Below are 19657 nucleotides of genomic sequence, written 5' to 3'. Positions count from 1 at the left end.
AAGCATGGACCAACGAACCATCACCGAATACCCTCGTGCTAGGCAAATATCTGGGAACTTACACACAGCCCCAAGGAGATGGTAAAGGGAAGGTGCATTCATGAAGTGATTGATAGTCAGTTTTTACTTCCTGGAGAAATGGAGCTCAAAATAAAAAGTTATCTTTAGTTGTAATAAAATAAGTTTTCTTTCTTGCATGCGCAAGACTGTAGGCACTGAGTCATACCTGCTACGTGTTATTATTAGTCTTATTAATGAAGTGAGCAGGGATGGAGAGCCCTCTGGGCAGAGGTTCCAGTATGTTCTAAGACGAAGAGGCCCGAGAGATTGGAACCCCACGTGGGAACTGGCCGTGTGTGCCTCTGATGCTGGTGTACTAGAAGACGGGGTAGGGCTGCAAGCAGAGGGCTGCATTATCAATGAAGACCATTTGCCAAGTGAATTATACGCAGAAGATCCTCAGCTCATCACTATAGCTTCATTATTGTGCCTAATTCTCCCCCACAAATCCTCATTTTACAGCAAGAAGTTGAAGCTAAAGGAGTTGGCTAAGTTGGCTAAGTGTCCAGGTCATGTGGCTAGTGACTGGCAGATCCAGGCTGCAATCCCAGGAGGGCACAGTTCTAAACCCCAAGCTCTCAGCCCCCACCCTAACCTCCCCTCTCAGGAAAGAACATGAGGCCATGCCCCAGACTTGGGATTTTATTAAGTAGATAGTGGGGAAAAAAATTACAAAGTTGGTGCTATGATGAGATGGGCGGTTTAAAAACAACACTCTGCTAATAGGGTGGAGAAAAATAGGGGAAATGCAGGATTGGCGGCAGAAGGACCAATTCAAAGGCTTTGCAATGGGCCAGGTGAGGACTGCCAGGTCAGGAAGGTCAGGCATTAAGGGAACGACAGGAGGAATAGATAGTGCGTGGCCTCCCGACGGGACTGTGGAGAGGACTTGCTGTTACCGGTGAAGAGGATGAAAGCCATTCCCAGCTTTCCGGCGTGTGTAATGGCAGAGGCAACAGCTCTGCCCTTGTTTGATAATACTATGTACAGCGAAAAATAGGCAACTGTATCCGGAGAGTCATGAAGGAGGCTGGGATTGCCTCTCTAGGCTTCAAGGAAGAGGTGACCTTTGAGCTGACACTTGGAGTGTGGTTAGAATCAGGACTTCCAGGGGTGAGAGGGGGGCAAGGAAGAGGACAGGAGAAATAGTGGGGAGAAGACAGATCTGTCAGATTGATTTCCTGGCGTGCTAGAGTAGTTTTATTCAAACACACTTTACACCACATGTACATAATGATCTATAATTTAGTGGTACTTTTAAATTTTATTTATTTATTTATTTATTTATTTATTTATTTATTTATATTTATTTTCTATCTCTCTATTTATTGAAAAGCACTCGTTAGCACTTAATATAACTCCCTCCACGTGGCTTCAAGCTACCAGGATGCAGCCCCCTCCCCCACCCCCCTTAATCTTCTCCTCTGCCCTTCTACCAAAGAATCTGGTCTCCAAGATGACAGCCTGTTTGGGGGGCTTTCCCTTCCCCCAGAACTTCGCAGTACCCGGGGAGCAGCACATCAGTGGTAGGGGCAGCTGCAGTCTTGTTCTTGGCAGCATTTACCCGTGTCTGCTCACTGACCGAGGTTCAGGTTGTCAAGGTCGACAGCTGGGCAGCAGCTCTGGTTCCTCTTCAAGCAGTAACGTCTCATACTAACTTTTACAAAGTGACCTGGGTGATGTTTGTAGAAGCCGGTCCAGCGGTGACGCATGCATGCCGCCCGCAGCAGCGCGGCCCCCCGGGGGCTTCCGGTGCTAGGCCACGCGGCCGTGGCCGTGGCTCCCGTGGCTCCGAAGCTTCCGGGTCTTCCTCCGTCTGGATGGCTGTATGGAAAAATGTGGCTTGGTCATAAGGCCAGAGGGAGGTGGAGCAGGGCGTGAACTTGCCCGTCTTCGCAGGGGTGTGTAGGACTGGGGGATGGGGGAGGACGGAAGCCGTCAAGGATCGGCTTTGTGGCACATTCAGCAGAGGTGATATGGAGGACAGGCCCCGGGGCTGTGTGGCCTCATGGGGTGGTGTGGGAACGCACTGGCCTGCGTGTCTCAGAGATCTGAACCCCAGGCAGAACAAGCTGCCCCAGGCTCCGGGCCAGTCAGCCCGGAGGCCCGCCCCGCCCCCCGCCGCCTGGAAGACCGGGCTAAGGTCCGGGTAGGTGGTTGGGTGCAACATGGGAGTACAGCTCGCCTGCACCATCAACGAGGCGGAGGCACGAAAAACTAGTGGTACTTTTTAAAATGCCAGTTATGAAGGTTTGTCAAAGGAACATTGCATACGAGAAAATGTATTGGAAAAGGTGGACAAGGGCATGTGTGGCTTTGCTGGTTCATGTGAGAGTAGTTTTCCGTTTATTCCAGCATTGTGACTACCAACTTCCAGAGCAGACCTAAATCTATAGTGAAACAGGGCGTCTTCTGACACAGAGAATAGAGATAACTAGCAATTATAATAGATAGCTTTGAGTCTCCTGGATAGAGACAGATCCAGGGAGGCAGTGCAGAATAAATCAGAGTGCATGGGAGTTCTGTTTGTTCCTATTACACCAGTAACATACAGCTGGCACACTGACCGCCTATTAGGTGTCAGTGATTGTGTTATTGACTTTATATACATTATTTTTGACCCTCTCAACATTCTTTTTTTTTTTTTAAGATTTTATTTATTTATTTGAGAGACAGAACACGAGAGCAAGGGCAGAGAGAAAGGGAGAAGCAGACTCCCCTGCTGTGCAGGGAACCTCATGTGGGGCTCGATCTGAGAACCCTGGGATCATGACCTGAGCTGAAGGCAGACACTTAACCGACTGAGCCACCCAGGCGCCCGTCTCTCAACATTCTTGAAAACTTGGTAGTATTTCCCATTTTGCAGAGGAGAAAACTGAAGCTCAGTGAGATCTCTACTTGTTAGGAGGCAATGTAGTTGGAATTCAACTCCACTTCTCCCAAATCAAAATTCTGGTCTTTTTCTTCTTTGTTGCATTGTCTCTATGTCAGTAAGCCGCTGCGTACATTCTGTGCACTGAAACAAAGATAGATAATGTCACCCAAAATGTGAATCTGAAATTATTTTGTGATTCTCCAACATCTTCCAGTTTGGAAAAAGAAAATCGTTCTGTGAAAGAATGAAGCACATGCACTCTTTTCATAGTTCCCTTTCCCAAGGCAGGAGACTGTATCTGGTAATACAGGGGAAAAAATCCAAAACGTGGAAGGAATGGGAGCATAGAGGCAATGCGGCCCATTTGCCTAGATCTGCTCTGAACTGTTCCAGCAAATGGATTTAGCTCCAAACTTTGATTTTTAACTTTATGCTGAAAGACGCTGTGTTTATTCTTATTATTTAGGTTTCCAAAAGTAGAATATTTGGTTATTTTAGGAATTGACAGAAATTCCATAGCCTCCATCATGAACATTCTCCTAGGAGCAGAGACCAAAAATATGCTTTTAGCAGATTTTGAGCCTTCATTTTGCCTTAGCCTACAAATTCTGTAATCCAACAGAGCAGTTCTGAATTCTAGGCTCTATTTTTGAGTTTTGACTTTCATCTGGAAATCATTTGTTCTAAACTATATAAAGGAAACTATTTCAAACATAACTTAGGTTCAGCGTATAATTTCAGGTCTAGCTTACAAAAGCTTGTTAAAGTTTGAACAATCAAGTATTGACTTTTACTCTCCCTTTAAAAAAATAGGTATGGGTTAAATGCTTTTTATTTATCATAAAAAGACTGCTGTAAACGTCATTTTATGGCAGTGACAAAAGGAGGCTAATTAATTATATTTTTCATGACTTTTTCCTATGATCCCTGTGACATTATTTGTGTGACAGGGACTGCGTGAAGCATATTATTGGGTTGTGGCATTTAGTTTCTTGGGTCACACTAAGGGGCTGGTGGGGAGTGGACAAAACCTGCTATTAGGAGACAGAGGGTAGAGGAAAGCAAGCTGAGGTAGGTTCTAACTGGAAAGCTGAAGGAGCAAGAAGCCTTTCTTCTCAATTCTTTCTCTTCACCCTTAAAAAATGTGTACATATTGAATGATTGTATACATACATGCATATATATATTTACACACTTATATATGGACATATATCATGTGGCATTGTTTCATGGGTCACTGTGCCTGAAATGTTAAGGCTTTTTAAAAAAATAAAGTACAGGGGCACCTGCGTCACTCATTCGGCTGGGCGTCTGCCTTCAGCTGAGGTAATGATCCCAGGGTCCTGGGATCAAGTCCCGCATCGGGCTCCCTGCTCAGCCGGGAGCCTGCTTCTCCCTGTCCCTCTGCCACTCCCCCTACTTGTGCACTCTCACTCTCTGCCTCAAATAAACAAAAAAATAAAATACAAACAAGACGCCCCCTACCACCTACCACATTTGTTTTACAAAATTTCCATAGCATTCCTGTTGCACATTTAATTTTTGACAGATATTCCTGCAATCATTTTTTTAATACATGGGATTCTTGTCTTTAGGTAAACAGCAGCAATAAAATGATGAGCAGACATTTGCACGTATCTGTATGTCGTGTGTCTGATGAGGAAACTCCTTGTGAGCAGAGACCATAAGTCAAAGAGGCAAAAAGCAGATAGTAAGAGACCTTCAGAACACATGGCTGGGAAGCAAGAGGCTAGCAGAGCCAGGAGGAAATTACTAATGTGTCTTCACAAAAGTACTGGGATTGTTTAAGTTGACAAATTCCTGATACTCAGGAGCAAGTCTTCCTCCGTCTTTAAAAATTCATAAATTAAAACACTTGAGCATGTAGTATGTTTAAACTCAACAGGGAAAGTTTCGCAGAGCTGGTAATCTTGCTGCTTTGGAAAATAATGAAGTTGAAAAAAGCCATCTCTCTGTGCTAATTGAACCCCTTTGATAATATCTTTTCAAAATACCCATGCAAATTTGTGTAATCTGCCTGATATTAAGGGTATGTTAATTTTTCATATGGTACACAAGAAATGAAGCACATGTCACCTACTAAACATCAATAAAAACTGTTTGATTTCTTATGCGGTGATGAGAAATGATCTTAAATTGTCTAAAATATGTCTGTCTCACATAATCTGATATGGGAGCGATCAAAGGGATTTTGAAGATCATGGTGCAGTTGTGGTGTGAAAAATTGGCAATAACAACTATTTCCTGATAATGGACCCAATTTGTCTTTCTTGAAATGACAGCTAGATAAACTCTTACAGGGCAAAGGGACTTCAGCAAATCTTTTAAAACTTGTTGCTTGTGACAGAGTACTTTTTCTACGCAGGAAAAAAAAATATTGTTCAGGTAGAATTAGTGTCATGGGCTGTGAGATATACATATTAATCAGGGTTGGAATTAGAATGTGGTCATAATAATGGATTGACTTGAATGAGAAGCTTTAACTTAACAAGTCATATCTGGGGCTGAATGGCAAGTGTATACTTGGCTTTGAGCTTTGATGGGAAATAAAGAAAAAGAAGAGCATGAGAAGAAGTGGAGACAGAGGGAGGGTCAGATGCAGATTTGGAGAGTGGGGGGTAGGAGCATAGCGTCTACAAAGTACATTCATGGAACTCAGGGTGGATCGAAAAAGTTGGCCAGGAGGAAGAAAAAAGGGATGTGTATTTTTTGGTTTCCCTTTCTTCTCTCTATTTTTTCATTTCGTGAATCAGTTAATATTCTTTTCACTAACTGTTGTGGTGGCCTGAGTGGCTGGTAGGATTTGCCTGCCTGAAACTCTTGATGCATAATACATTATATGGAATAATGTTCTTACTGTCCTTTGAGGCTTGAGTTTCATTATCACTGGAGTACTTTGATAGCATTAAGCTACTTGGTAGACTCCACACCCACTGCACATGGTTGTATATATCTGGTTGTATATTTTCAGAGGTAGCTGGGCTTTCAACTCCCAACAAAAGCATTGCTGTATAAAATCAAGCTATATTTGTTTCTGCTCAAATGTTGCTACATTTAGATATAACACGTATGGCTATATGTCACCCAAACTAAATATATGTAATTGTAAACCATAAATGAAGATTTTGAGTTAGAAAAGCCAAATCACAAATATCTATCTTCTTTTATTCTATTCATCGAAGTAGGAGTATGTATTTTTCAAAAAATAATACTAGCAGTGACCTTTTTCTGCTGAATGTATGACATTTCCATACTAATGGTAGGGCCAAGTCCTGTCTGGGAGAAAGTGGTTACTTATAATATCATAGTTGATTAGGAAATATCAAATGTTAGAAAAGAGACCGTTAAAATGGATGAAATTATCGATGTAAAAATTATAGGAGAAGAAATCAGATTGTCATAAATTGGAATAATTTAAAGTTAGCAATAAGAAATCAGTAAATCAAAGTAAAGATAAAATAATTTAAATGAGCAAAAATTGGGTCATCAGAATTGTCTTTTTGTGTTTTGTTATGGTGAATAAAAATAAGCTTTTTCATCAAATACATAATGAATTCACTAAAGGAAAGTGCTTTAAATTGTTTGATTATGCTGATGGCTTTGTGTTTCTTTACCTATACTTTTGCACGTTGCTTTTAAAAAATTCTGAATATTTTCATGCTGATTGGCTTGGGTCTGGGCTACAGTTACAGTGAAGGAATAAATGAAGGAAATAGTCCCCAAAAGACAGAAACTCTGTCCTTGACCCATAAAAAACTAGTTACTTTATTTATCACAGCTGATGATAGGATTAAGTTATCAGAAGTCAAATCCTAGTCTTGAGGATCTGGAGCCTACCTTCTAGGAAGCCAGGGACCAAGCAAAATAAATAGTTTAAATGAAAAAGAGAAATTAAAAAAAAAATCAGTTATGGGTGAACCCTCTGATCCATTGCTTTCTCACCCACCACCACCATTTCGTTGTATGTGTTTTTATAGTTTTGTTGATGTCTTTTACTGAGGGTTTGAGATGTTTGAGATGGGGAGTTTTGAAGCCAACAATTAAAATTTGCTTCTGGATTTCATAACCCAAGAAATTTATTGGTGTTTCGCGTAACAGTTTTCTCTTCTGTGTTTTCATTCAAAATGGCCAATCATCAGACACTCTTATTAGGTTTACTACTGAATAGGGGTGGAACAAACATTTTTTTTTAGAGTGTCATGTGTTTTTGAACGTGTATTGAGAAATCTGAGCTAGTATGACGTTTGGTCCCACTCTCTTTTAAATGAGGTTCTGTCATTATCTACCCACGGGTCAACCACCGAATTGAGGACTTCAGCCTTGTTTTATAGAATCCTCAGTAGGAATTGAAATGTAAGAAAATTTTCTTGTAGAGATCTGCATTCATAAAAATGGATTTATTTCTGAAAATCCATTCTAAAGTCACAATCTCTATGAATATTTCAGACCCAGTGTCAAGATTCTTAATATCACCAACATCGGAGAGTATCCATCGTGTACAGGCTCTGAGTTCCCTTAAAGGTAGGTCCGGATGGGAAATAAAACGGTGCTTCTCAAATATTGATGTGCATACAAGTCACCAGAAATCTTGTTGAAATGTAGATTTGGATTCAGTTGGTGTGTGGTGGGGCCTGTAATTCTTCTTTCCTAACAAGCTCTAGGTGATGCTGATGCTGCAAGTCTCAGATCCACACTTTACATAACAAGGGAATACAGGCATTAATTACAGTTTGGCTGTCCTAATGGAAAGAAGCAGATGAATAATCCAAAATCCATTCATAATTGCCTTTAGAATATTCTTTTGTACTTATCTGATTATGAGTTTATATTACATTTTAAAAATTTAGAACACTTTAATTGAAACATTCTGAGGAACAATTACAAAGATTTGGGAAGCCCTAGAATGTGGCAATAACTCCCAACATGCTCCTCCTGATTTTTCTTTCTTTCTTTTTTTTTTTTTTTTTGAGAGGCAATTTAATCCATTTACATACTGGTTCTTGACAATGTAGAGTCGCACTATCTTTCTCTTGGAATCTTGTCTTGTCTGGTTTCTTTTTGGTACACATTTAAGTTTCTATCTTAGGGAAGGGCTGTGTTGGATCTTTGTACCTTACAAGTTTTCTTATGGAAGCAATATTGAAGATGATAGCTGGATTTCTAAGGCAACGCAAAAAGATCATTTTGTGTATGTGATACTGGACTATATCAAACAGGTTCCAGGCTGTGAGAGTAGGGGATTTAGTAGGAGAGAAGCAAGAGAAGGAGGAAGAGGAGGAAGAAAACAGGAGGTTGCTGTTCTCTGGGGTGCAAAGTCAAACTTTGATGAAATTTCGAAATGGTAAAATATGGCTTTGGCACTGAGCCATTGTGAAATATTCAGCTATCTTTCCATTTAGCCCTTCCGTCATGATCCCCAATGTTCCATGTTTTCAAATTACCGAAGCCCGTATCAAAAGGAGTGATGCCCAGGGCCCCGTACAGAGCGCGCAGATCATGCTGTGCACACCTCCAGGGTACCGATTTCCTGGAATTGGGCAACATGCATGGAATCATCTAAGAAACTTATCCGAATGCAAATGCCCGTAACTGTCTCAAACCTACTGATTTAGAATCTCTGTGGTGGAGCCCAAATCTGCATTTCTCTCAAATTCTAGAATGTGCTATTGCATCCATTAAAGTCTGGGGACCACTAGGCTACATTTGGCATGTTATATACGTCTGTGCTACTGCACATAATTGTTGCTCTACAGCCCCACACATTTAAAATCTAATTCTCTAACATAGCTTGGTGAGGTATTGGTAAAGGGACAGATGTATAATAGTTTCAAAAATATTTGGATTTTAAAAGAACATTATTGTTAACTGAAATACAACTCTACTTGGCAGAATTTTGGGCATCAGGACAGAAAAGGAGTTTCTGAGATAAGTATATTTAGGAAGGAAAGAAATATGTTGGGAATAGGTGCAACCACATGGACAGGATTTTTATAACTGAGATTCTCCTCTAACGTAAAATCTTCAAAGATTTTCTTTTCTTATGAGAAAAGAAAATTTGATGTTGCTTTTGTGAAAACTTCCTCTCTTCTTTATGAACCAAAAGATTCCCTAAATAGATATGAGCCCCTCACCCATCCACACTCCCAACGTGTATAGTTATGTTTTAGTGATGAGGCAAGCTCTATAAGTGATATAAATTTGGGGGCAGAGACAGCCATTTTTATGTGTGGATGATTGGTAAATTGTGTGGTGGTATGTAAGGGCTTTATGGTTTCATGATATTTTCCAGGTTACTAAACTAAGGTTAGAGAGTAAGTAGCAATTACCTTGTTCCACGAATACCCACTTCTGAGTCCTTCCCATGGAACCGGGCAACAAAATAGTTGATGAAATTAAGAAGATATGTGGCTAATAACAGTTTTATGGTTTTCTTTCTTCCTTCCTTCCTCCTTCCTTCCTTCCTCCCTACCTCCATCCCCTTCCCTACCCTTCCCCTCTCTTCCCTCCACTCCCTGCTTCCTCCCTCCCTCCCTCCCTCTTTCTTCCTCTCTTTCTTCCTCCCTTTCTTTCTTTCTTTCTTTCTTTCTTTCTTTCCTTCTTTCTTTCTTTTCCTTCCTTCCTTCCTTCCTTCCTTCCTTCCTTCCTTCCTTTCTTTTTCCTTGCTGGTAAGGGGAAGGCTGTTTGTTGGTAGGAGTTTAGTTTTATTATGTAAAATATGCTCACAGTTAATTGAGGGTGATTTATGCTATAACCTTAAATGGAGAGAGGACAGGTCTGAGGTTGAGATGAAAAATCACACACCTTAAAAGTCCAATTTTGATTCTTGCTAGGGCTCCACACAGATATTCTCCTTTTAGTCTGTATTTATTTCCTCCTCCCACTTTTCATCTGTGAAATGGTGAGGTAATAACTACTATGCAGCAGTGTTCTCTGAGAGTAATCAGTGTTTTTCCCAAGATGAAAAATAGTTCGTATGTAGAATGAACAGTATTATTTTAATTTTAACCACATGCTGTGCATAAAATACGTCATTAGGCAAAAAGTTTTGTTTTGTTCTGTTTTTCAACTCAGAAGTGGAATATGATGAGACACAGTGAAAATCCACTATTTTACAGACACAGTGAGATTAGCAGTTGAATATCTGCTATAGTAAAACTTCCCACACATTTAAGAAATAGCATGAGATTTAGGTGTTTGTTTTTATGAGAATAGATCTTGCTGGTTCTTGGGAAGGGAGGATGAGGACCACTATCATTGATGGTAGACTCTTCAGAACTCCTCCATGAATGGAAGGGACTCCAGATGGTAGACTCTTCAGAACTCTTCCGTGAATGGAAGGGGCTCCAGAAGGGGAAGAAAAGACAATGTGAAGATGTAAGAGCTCAGTGGCTTCCTAAAGTCTTTGTCAAACTTATAGGGCTCCTGTTCCTCCAGCTAACTCCTATTTGATGATAGGTTGTGTTCTCACTCAGAGATAAGACTCAGAATTCCTGGAGAGAAGAGGTCAATGATTCCTCAACTTTCTATACCGAATACACAAGGTCCTTTAAAATTGAGAGTGATCTCTTAAGGGCAAACTGTAAGAAAGGCAATATTTGCTTAAAAAATCTCCTTGAAATGAACTCCAGTGACTCTGGGGATAACTGGGAGATTGGATTTGCGGGAGAAATTTGGCTAAAAGTAAGTCAATGATTTGACTAGGCATGGGCTGTACATTATATGTGGTTATTTATAATAAAATTAACTAAAATTAAATTAAATTTAAGATACAGTTCCTCAGTCATTCTGACATATTTCGAGTGCTCAATGGGTCACCAGTGGTTAATGGCCACTGTGTCAAATGTATTGGTATAGAACGTGTCCATCATTGCACAAAATTCTATTGGCCAGCGCTGAACTAGATCTTGTGGGCAGAATTGCTAATAATTAATGAAAGGCCTTTGTGCACCCTGAATGGGTCACACAAGTCTGACCTGGTGCCCATACTTTCTTTCTACCATCATGTTAAAACTATATCTACAGATTCCCCACTGATCACTTAATCTTTGTATCACTTTGAAAGAAACAGAGTGAAATGTAGTAGGTATTTCTTGGTTGGCTAGAACACACAGTTGGAATTTGTACTGAGATAGGGATGCATGTTTTTCTTTTCCTGGTGTACTGAAATATAATCACCCATGCTCCCAAATTTTTGGAATCTCCAAGATCAGCAGGAAGTAACTTCATTTGAAGGGGAGGTCCCAAACATGAGACTGCTTGTAGTAATCGGGGTTCCTCTACTCAATTCAGCAGTCGTGCAGGCAGCGAGCAAGCAAATACTGAGCAACAACTCTTTGTTGAGCAATGTCTGGGCACAATGGGGAGAGAAGATGAGATGTGGTCTTTATTCGGAGGGTGTTCCTATGAGTCCAAGGAGCAGTTGTCTGTAGTAGAGAAAGATAGGGACTTTGGGCTCTGATAAATGTAATTCTAGGGCTTTAATTTTGGAAAGGAAAAAAGTATTTACCCAAAGGCTCTTCTCTGGTGTGGACCCCTCTTGAAGGGGAGCAGGTGAAATTTGGGGGTAGACATGCCAGAGGCCAGAGCTTGGGTGGAGGGTAGAAGCAGAGGGTGACAGCAGATTTGGGCAGATTTTTTTTTTCTTTTTTTCCAAGTACAGAAATTCTTTCTTGAAGCAGTTGGTAACAGCACTAGGATGCTGGATCTGGCCTGTAACATAAGATATTTTTATCTTTACTATTTATAGAAACACTGAAAGGCAGTTTTTCCACTGGCCACAATTCTTTGTGTTTCTCAGGCTTCTAGTTGACTGAAAAAAAACAACGACCACTCAACTAATTTTCCAACTTCAGATCAAATGAGAGGAAATCAGTGGTTTCCATCAGAGAATGAGAGGTGTCCAAATCATATAGTTCTCTGTTTGGGGGGAAAAAAATAGATGCCTGCATAGAATTCTCACCATTCTGGCAAATGTAAAGGAAAAACAAAAGTGTGGAACCTATGAAGAGATTTGGTAACCAAAAGAAGGGATAAATAATACACACATAATAAATACATACATATTTCATCGTAGCTTTAGTCACTAAAAATTTCTGAACCCAATTAAATTTTATAAAATATTATATACATGACAATGTAAGAAAGAGATGACATGAGATAATAGAAATGAAAAAGTATGTGGACCAAGACACATGAACTAATATAAAAGTTGTTAGGTACAATAAATAAAAATGTTATAATTTTTTAAAAAGTGGCAATAAAATTTTTACCTGTTGTAGACAAAGTAAAAAACAGAACCGACATGGCAGAAGGTCAAGAATCACATAAAAGGTTAATTTAAGAAGTTGCCTAGAATGCAGAGGAAAAAAACAAGAGGTGAAAACAAATTAATGGAAAGATGACAAGTAGAAAAGTCAAACAACAAAATATGGAAACTTACTCTTTTTCTGAACAAGAACGAGAACAAATGATCTACTAGAATATGCAAAAGGACGATGAGAGAAAATATCCCGAACTAAAGAATAAACTTGACTCTGTAAATTCAAATGGCTCCTGAGTTGTCAAGTGTAACTAGCAGGTACTGAGTCTACACACATTCTGATAAAAGTTTGGCTATTTAACAATGAAAAAAGAAACCTACACATATCTAGGATATAGAAAAACATTAAATACAATAAAGAAAAAACGTGGATTTCAAACTTTTCCACATCTTTGAAGAAGAGAAAGCAATAGAGCAGCGTTGCCAGCAGGCCTTCCCAGCGCCTTTGCAATGCGGCACACGGAGGAAGTGACGTTCGACATGGGACCTGCTCAGGGCTGTTTGCAGCCAGGTGACGAGAGTGGAGTTCCAAGATCAGGCTGTTTGTTTAACCACCCAGGGGGCCGGGTGATTCCCACCCTTGTCATCGTTCCTGCAATCCATTCTTGGCACACCGGGTTGGAGATCTTTTATCAGGGGTTGTAAGGGAAAGGGTGGTTTCCGATTTACAGGAGGTAAAGGAAACAAAGACTAAAACGCTAGTATTCATTCCATTCTGAAAGCAAACAACTATCAAAAATTTTTTAAAGTAATGTTCAAGTTACTTCAGTGAAGTACAAGGAAATGAGCAGCCTTTTAACAATGAATTTGTAAGTGGCGCTAAGAAAAAAGTAATGGAAAAATGAAAAATTATTATAACAAAATTGTAATAATAATAGCTTTAAAAGGATAAGCAAAGGTTAAATACAGATTATAACAAAAAATGAAAATATGAAAGAGTCTAAGTGGAATAAAATGTTGCAGTTTTCTCATTCTCCATAGAAGAGGTCAGGATATGCTCTTCAACGGTTGATATTCATAATTAGAGACACCAGGTTTCAATATATAAAAAATGTAAATTTAACACTTATAAAACAAAACCGGGACATTTACTTTTAAATCACAAGGGCAAAATCAAATAAAGTACAGTATAAGGGAAGTATAATAAATAGAAAGCATAAAACTATACTAGAGGAGACCAGACATATGAATCATGAAAATAAATTTAAATACTTTGAAATTTTCTAATAATAGGCAACTCTCAGATTGTGTGTAAATATCAAAACGCAGATGTCATCGGCAGGCAATTTTGCTATTAAGAAGCTCCAAATCTATTAAGAAGAAAGATAAAACTTTGAAAATACCATATAAATTAAATTCACATATATATACATTTGAAAATAACAAAAACTTTTAAAAAATTAACATATGAATTAAGATGCTAGGAAAATAATAAAATAAAGCTGAAGAGAATAAAATGAAGGAATTAATAAAAATATAGGCAGGAAATAGTGAATTAGTTCCAAACCATAAAATGGAACTAGGTTCTTCAAAAAGACCGATAAAACAAATTCAACTTTGGCAAGCCTGATCTAGCTAAATATACATTTATTTAAAATTAGAAATTGGAGAGGTTTTATTTATTAATATTGAAGTGATCAAAACACTGTATAAAAATAATGGGAAAATTATGTGGCAACAAATGGAAAAATCTAGAAAAAATGAATCATTTTTTTAATAAAAATTTAAACAAATTTTAAAAAGAGTAAAAGAATTTTTAAGAAAACTGTTGGGTGTAGCTACCAGTCCTGCCCAGTCTGGAAGCCTGGCCAGAGAACCTGAACGGCCATGGAGGCCACCCGTCCGCCCTACTGAGGCAGAGAGCAAAGCCTGAGAAGCCAGCCTACAGCCCTGTCCGGCAGTGGGGGCCAGTCATTGGCTTTTGTGTATTCACTCTTATATTCCTTCTAGTTCAGTTTTTATTCCTCATTTTTTCCCCATTTTTTCCCTTGAGATTTGGTTTCCTATCCTCTTGATATATAGTCATATAATTTCCGAGCTTTTCTATTAAGATTTGTGCTATTTTCAAAGCTGCAGTTATGTTCTTAATTTTCTTGGTATCTTTTACCTTGCTTTTACTTCCTTTCTTGACAGATTTTCCTAGCATATACTCTGTGCTTATTGAAATGTCATTAGGTTAATTTTCATCATTTTTTGGATCAATAACTTTATATGGTTTAGATGATATTGCCTTTCCCAGCCCTTCCCATATTTCAATGTTGTGGATTTTCCTGGGCTGTTGGGAGGATGTTCCTGTGCAGAGCTCCTTGGATTGAGAATATCTGTTCTGTTGTTATGTGAAATACTCAGAATACAGCCTCTGTGTAGCTGCTTTTGTGTCTTTTATACGTAAGTCTAGATTAGAAATGATTTCTGTCTTCAACTGCATGCTTCGGCCCTCAGCTACGTAGGCTTTGCAATCCCATCATTTTGCCTACATACTCCCTTCTCATCATTTCGATGAGACCTACTCTCATCATTTTGCCTACATGCTCCTTTCCAGGATTCACTTCCTTTGGGTGCCTCCACTCTGTATCTGAAGTTTCTGTCTTTTTGTCTTATTTATTAACACTCCTGATTTATTATTTAGGAGCGTTTGGGGAGTAATCAAAAACTTGTACTTTCATGGCCATCCCATTGCCAGTTATTGATTTATTTAATATTAAGAGGCTTAATCTTTTGTTTATGTAGTGAACCCTATCAGTGTTTTTATGTCTGTTTAGAAATGTGAAAATAAAGATATATTGACGTTTACTTGATGGAATATAATACCATGGTTGATAATTCCCTCCCACTACTTTGTGGGGGACAGTGACCATGTCTCCTGCATCTCTGTTCTCGTCCCCTAGCACCTACAAGTAAGCACTCGTTGAAAAAATGAATAAAAAATTTGATTAATGAATTACTATTTTCATTCAATAAAGTTTTTATTCTTGGTCCACCTTTGCACAATTTTAGTATACACCTTGTCACCCCTCTGAATTTCTATCACCCTTTTCTGCTTTCTTTTTCTTCTTAGAATACACTACTATCATGTTATATCTTACTTATCTTACTTATTTTTTCTCTCCATCCTCCCTCTTAACAAGAGTGTAATCTTCACGGGAGGCAGGAATTTTGTGTGTTTTGTTCTCTGCTGTATCCCTAGTACCTAGAGAAGCTGGCAAAGAATAGATATTCAATAAATATTTGTTCAGTGAATGCGTGAAATCTTGGGATAATTATCAATTTCCATTAGTAATAGTCCATTAATTAATGGATAATAATCCATTATGAATTTCACCTTTATGAATGAATTTTCGTGATCCTCATTCTTATAAATGTGAGGCGTCCTCAGTTGAAATCATAGAATTTCTAGCTTTTCAGAAACATAGTTGAAATTATGGAAAAAGGGAAAACTGAGATCGTATGTTTGTTATAAGCAGATCTAATTAACAGAAAATAGCTCATTAGCAGAAAAAAGAAATTTTGTATTATTTGCAAAAATATTACATTATTTTACTGAAATACTTTAAGTTTAAAAATGAAGATGGTAATTATTCACGTATCGTACTGTTTGCTTTACTGCCTGCCTTTGGGATGTGACTGGCCACAGTTTATTTTCTTTGCACTGAAGGGTTTTTTTTAAATGCTTTACTGGGTGAACATATCATAAACATTTTAAAGGATTTCCATATTATGATAAAATAGGTCTTATTTGGTTTTAGTATGTAATGCACATTCATTACCTGTTGTTTTCTCTCGTGTAAAGCTATTTGTAAGTTCGTTGAAGCTGGTATCGTGTTTTAATCACTTTTCCATCTATAGCAGCTGGCATGGTACCTGAAATATAGTATGTACTTAATAAAAGTTTATGAAAGAAGTTAATTACTCTTACAAGTCTTTGATATCACCTATGTTTTAAATAAATTAAAGTCAGTGATGTAGTCAGTCTCTTTATTTGAGCTAGAATAAAATGTTGCAACAATACACTCATTATGGTGATTGTGAAAATACAGGAATCAGATCTCCTGCTAGGGGCAGGTATTGACTGACAGCCTCAGGAGCGGCCCCTCGGGATCACCCATCCTGTTTGCCTGAGACCATACTTCTGGTGGGCCGCTCCCAGCCAATGACCAAGGAGAGTGGCGCTACTAAGGTGACCCCTTTCTCTAAAACATAGGATTCCTCCCATGGGTGACTTTGATGTAAGAACTCCCCAGTCAGCCTGGCTGACACTTTCTTGGAACTTTGTTGCCATTGGAAAGTCTTTCCTATCGTCCTTTCTTCTCTTTCTCCTGCGTTGTGCTCGCTCCCCTAATAAATCTCTTGCACCTCTAATCCCATTTTCTCAGTACTTCTAAATTAACACAATAATGCTCACTAACAGTTTATTTTCTCTTCAAGTCAACACAATGGATAGGTCAACACAAATGTACAACACAATGTACCTTTGATATGTAAATTGGCATTTGGCTTGGAGCCATTGTTATCTGGTTTACAGTTTACACTGAAGAATCATGGAGGAAAAACTGTGTAGAAAGATAACATCTGTGTCTAAATGATCCCTGAGGCCAGTATGCTATCTTTGATGAAAATATTGGTACAAAAGCAGGAAATGTCAATCCCCTCATCTGGACAAATACTGTTGGCTCTGGTTCAGTGATAGATTTCTCAGCCTACTTGGAGATGGAATTGCAAGGGCATAAGCTCCGGAATAGGGAAGTTGAATTCTCAGGAAGTTATGTATGTGGCAGAACTCTCAAGGCTTCATAGAGTAACCAGTAAAATCATTCATTCATTCATTTTAAATATTTTTTCAAATCTTATCTCATGAAACCATCTAATCCAATCTGAAGTGTAATGATCCCATTTGATAGACCTTATAAATTCTTAACGAAATTAGTTGATGATAGACAGTAATGATATTGAAAACAACTAAGACATAAAGTAAAATTCCTTTTATATAGATTATGATTTTTTGAAATGTCAGTTAAGGAAAAAAAAACCCTTTAAATCCATACTAAATATTTTTTTCTTTCACATTTGTTTTACTTGACATTATTCATATAAAAAGGAAATACACCTATAGTATTAAAAAAAGTCTACAAAACAAATAAGCAAAGTAGCCCCTTAAAATCAATTAATTTTATAAATTTAAACTTTCAAAAATATAAAAACTAATATTCAGTTAATATGAACTCCCTTGCAGTCTTTTTTCTTTTAGAGCCTCAGTCTCAGGTGATTTTTCTCTTTTTGGAATGAAGGTGAGCATTGGATGTGATTGAGCTAATTATACCCCGTAGGGGAGATTTATCGACCCATGGAACAACCACTTTCTTAGGTTGTAGTAAGGTGGGGGGCCTGTGAAGCTTGAAATACCTCTTCAGTGATTTGAATCTGGCCCCCCCTCTGCACTGGGAACCGTTGACCTCCCCATCGTAAGGAGTGATCAGAGCTGCATTGCCAGATAGCGTCAGGCCCAGATGGATGAACACTCTTCTTCTTCAGAGGTAGTGTTGTTGAGGTGATTCTATTTCAGGAAATAATCGAGGCAAACTGTTCAATAAAAGGAGAAAATCTGGTTTATTTTGCTACTTAAGGTGCACCCTTCTATATCCAGATTTCATGTGGTTAGCTTTCAGAAACGAGCCATGTTACTCTTTGTACCTATATTAAGAGGGAGTGGGTGGGATATTGACATTTAATAGAAAGAAAGGTCATGTGGCAAAATATTCTGTTAAATCCAGGGCACTTGACAGGCTCCAAGGCTATGACAATCAACAATCTTACCTTCTACATTCAGTAAAGTGTCATCTTTCTCCTCCCCAGATTCTCATAACCTTTTTTTTTTTAAGATTTATATATTTATTTATTTGAGAGAGAGAGTGAGGAGGGGCTGAGGAAGAGAATCTCAGGCAGACTCCTCACTGAGCATGGAGCCCAATGCGGGGCTCGATCCCAGGACCCACGACTCATGAGATTGTGACTTGGGTCGGAAAAAAGAATCGGATGCTTAACCGACTGAGCCACCCAGGTGCCCCTCTCGCACAACCTTCTTAATCAAATTTGAAACTATTGGTCATGCATTCTGTCATATAGCCTCCTTCAGAAACATGTCTTTATCTGCTAGTTGTCTCAAGTTCTATCCAGTGTCCCATTGCTTTTCAGTGTTTCCCCCACTACTCAGTTCTGTTTGATTACTGCTGTAATTCTACTCTGTAATTTTTCTACTGACGAAGTTAACCTTTTCCTGTAGACAATCTGTGTCCCAGTGACAACCGTTCAGTCTTTTTATCTCTTCACCAGTTCTTTTTATATTTTTCCTCCTATCTTGTGAAACTGACAAGAATTTCTGTTTATAAATGAAATCCTACTTGGTTGCCTGACTTAAACTATTATAGAATTATGACTTTAATTCAGACATCATGCACAGGGGATTATCTGTATGTTATATTTTGCACAAAGTCTAGACTATTCTGGAGGGTAGTGGTAGGGAATGGAAGCTAATTTGGGAGAGATTAGAATAGCGCAGCCAAACTATGAGATCCTGTTGTTGCTGGTGAACACAGGTATTTCCTCCCTTTATGAGCACGATGCTCTTTATCTTTTAATACAGATAATAGAAATGATATTGCCTATAGCCACCTCCTTCCCTCCCACTCCTTCAACATTTACACATCCTGTGCTCCTGTAATGCATGACAAAGCCTGTTACTCAGCCAAAGGAAGAAAGACAGAATTCCAAATTATGAATAGATCTATTTTCTCCTAAATTTCTGCCTCTTCAGCATTTGAAAGATACTCATTCTTCATGGTGCTCATATCTGGCATTAATCTTTAAAACACAAATCCTCTTGCTATAGTTTTCTTAAAGAAAAGCAGAAAGAATGACACATGAGATAATGCCCTAGATTGCTTTTCTATGTAGCAGGAGCCAGCATGCTGTTTGAATTTTGGCTGCAATATGGTAAAGTCTGCTTGCTTTCAATTATTCAAACCCATTTAAGTTTTTCATGCCAAGTTGGATAGGTTTATATTTCTATTTTCCCCATTCTGAATGAGACTCTTCGGATGAATTATAGCATCCCTAGGCTACTGCATGGGAAGGTAGCTTCTAAAGCCTTTTAAGGACTTCACGTACTTCAAAGCAAGGAATCTCTCCTTGTTACTGAACTAGAAAGCCCTTCCCTTTTCCCTTTGACTTGCGGTAGCTCATGCTAGGTACTGTCACCCGATGATGCCATAGTCAGTAGATATTCTTTTAGAAAAAGGTGTGTTACCTAAAAGCAAGCTCCTTTCCAAGGAAGAAACTCAATGGGTCACAACCTGTTAACTGACGAAGCATAAACAAAAAAAGAAAAA

At 38.7% G+C, this 19657-nt stretch overlaps 1 pseudogene; it reads right to left on the bottom strand.

Annotated features, from left to right (window-relative positions):
• Window positions 1-1434: 1434 nt before the first annotated feature.
• Window positions 1435-1911, bottom strand: LOC113253191 (60S ribosomal protein L27a-like; annotated as a pseudogene).
• Window positions 1912-19657: the final 17746 nt, after the last annotated feature.

Source organism: Ursus arctos, unplaced genomic scaffold (genome assembly GCF_023065955.2).
Source record: "Ursus arctos isolate Adak ecotype North America unplaced genomic scaffold, UrsArc2.0 scaffold_17, whole genome shotgun sequence".
Classification (NCBI taxonomy): domain Eukaryota; kingdom Metazoa; phylum Chordata; class Mammalia; order Carnivora; family Ursidae; genus Ursus; species Ursus arctos.
Note: the sequence above shows the minus strand (reverse complement) of the source record. Positions and strands in the feature narration are given on the sequence as shown.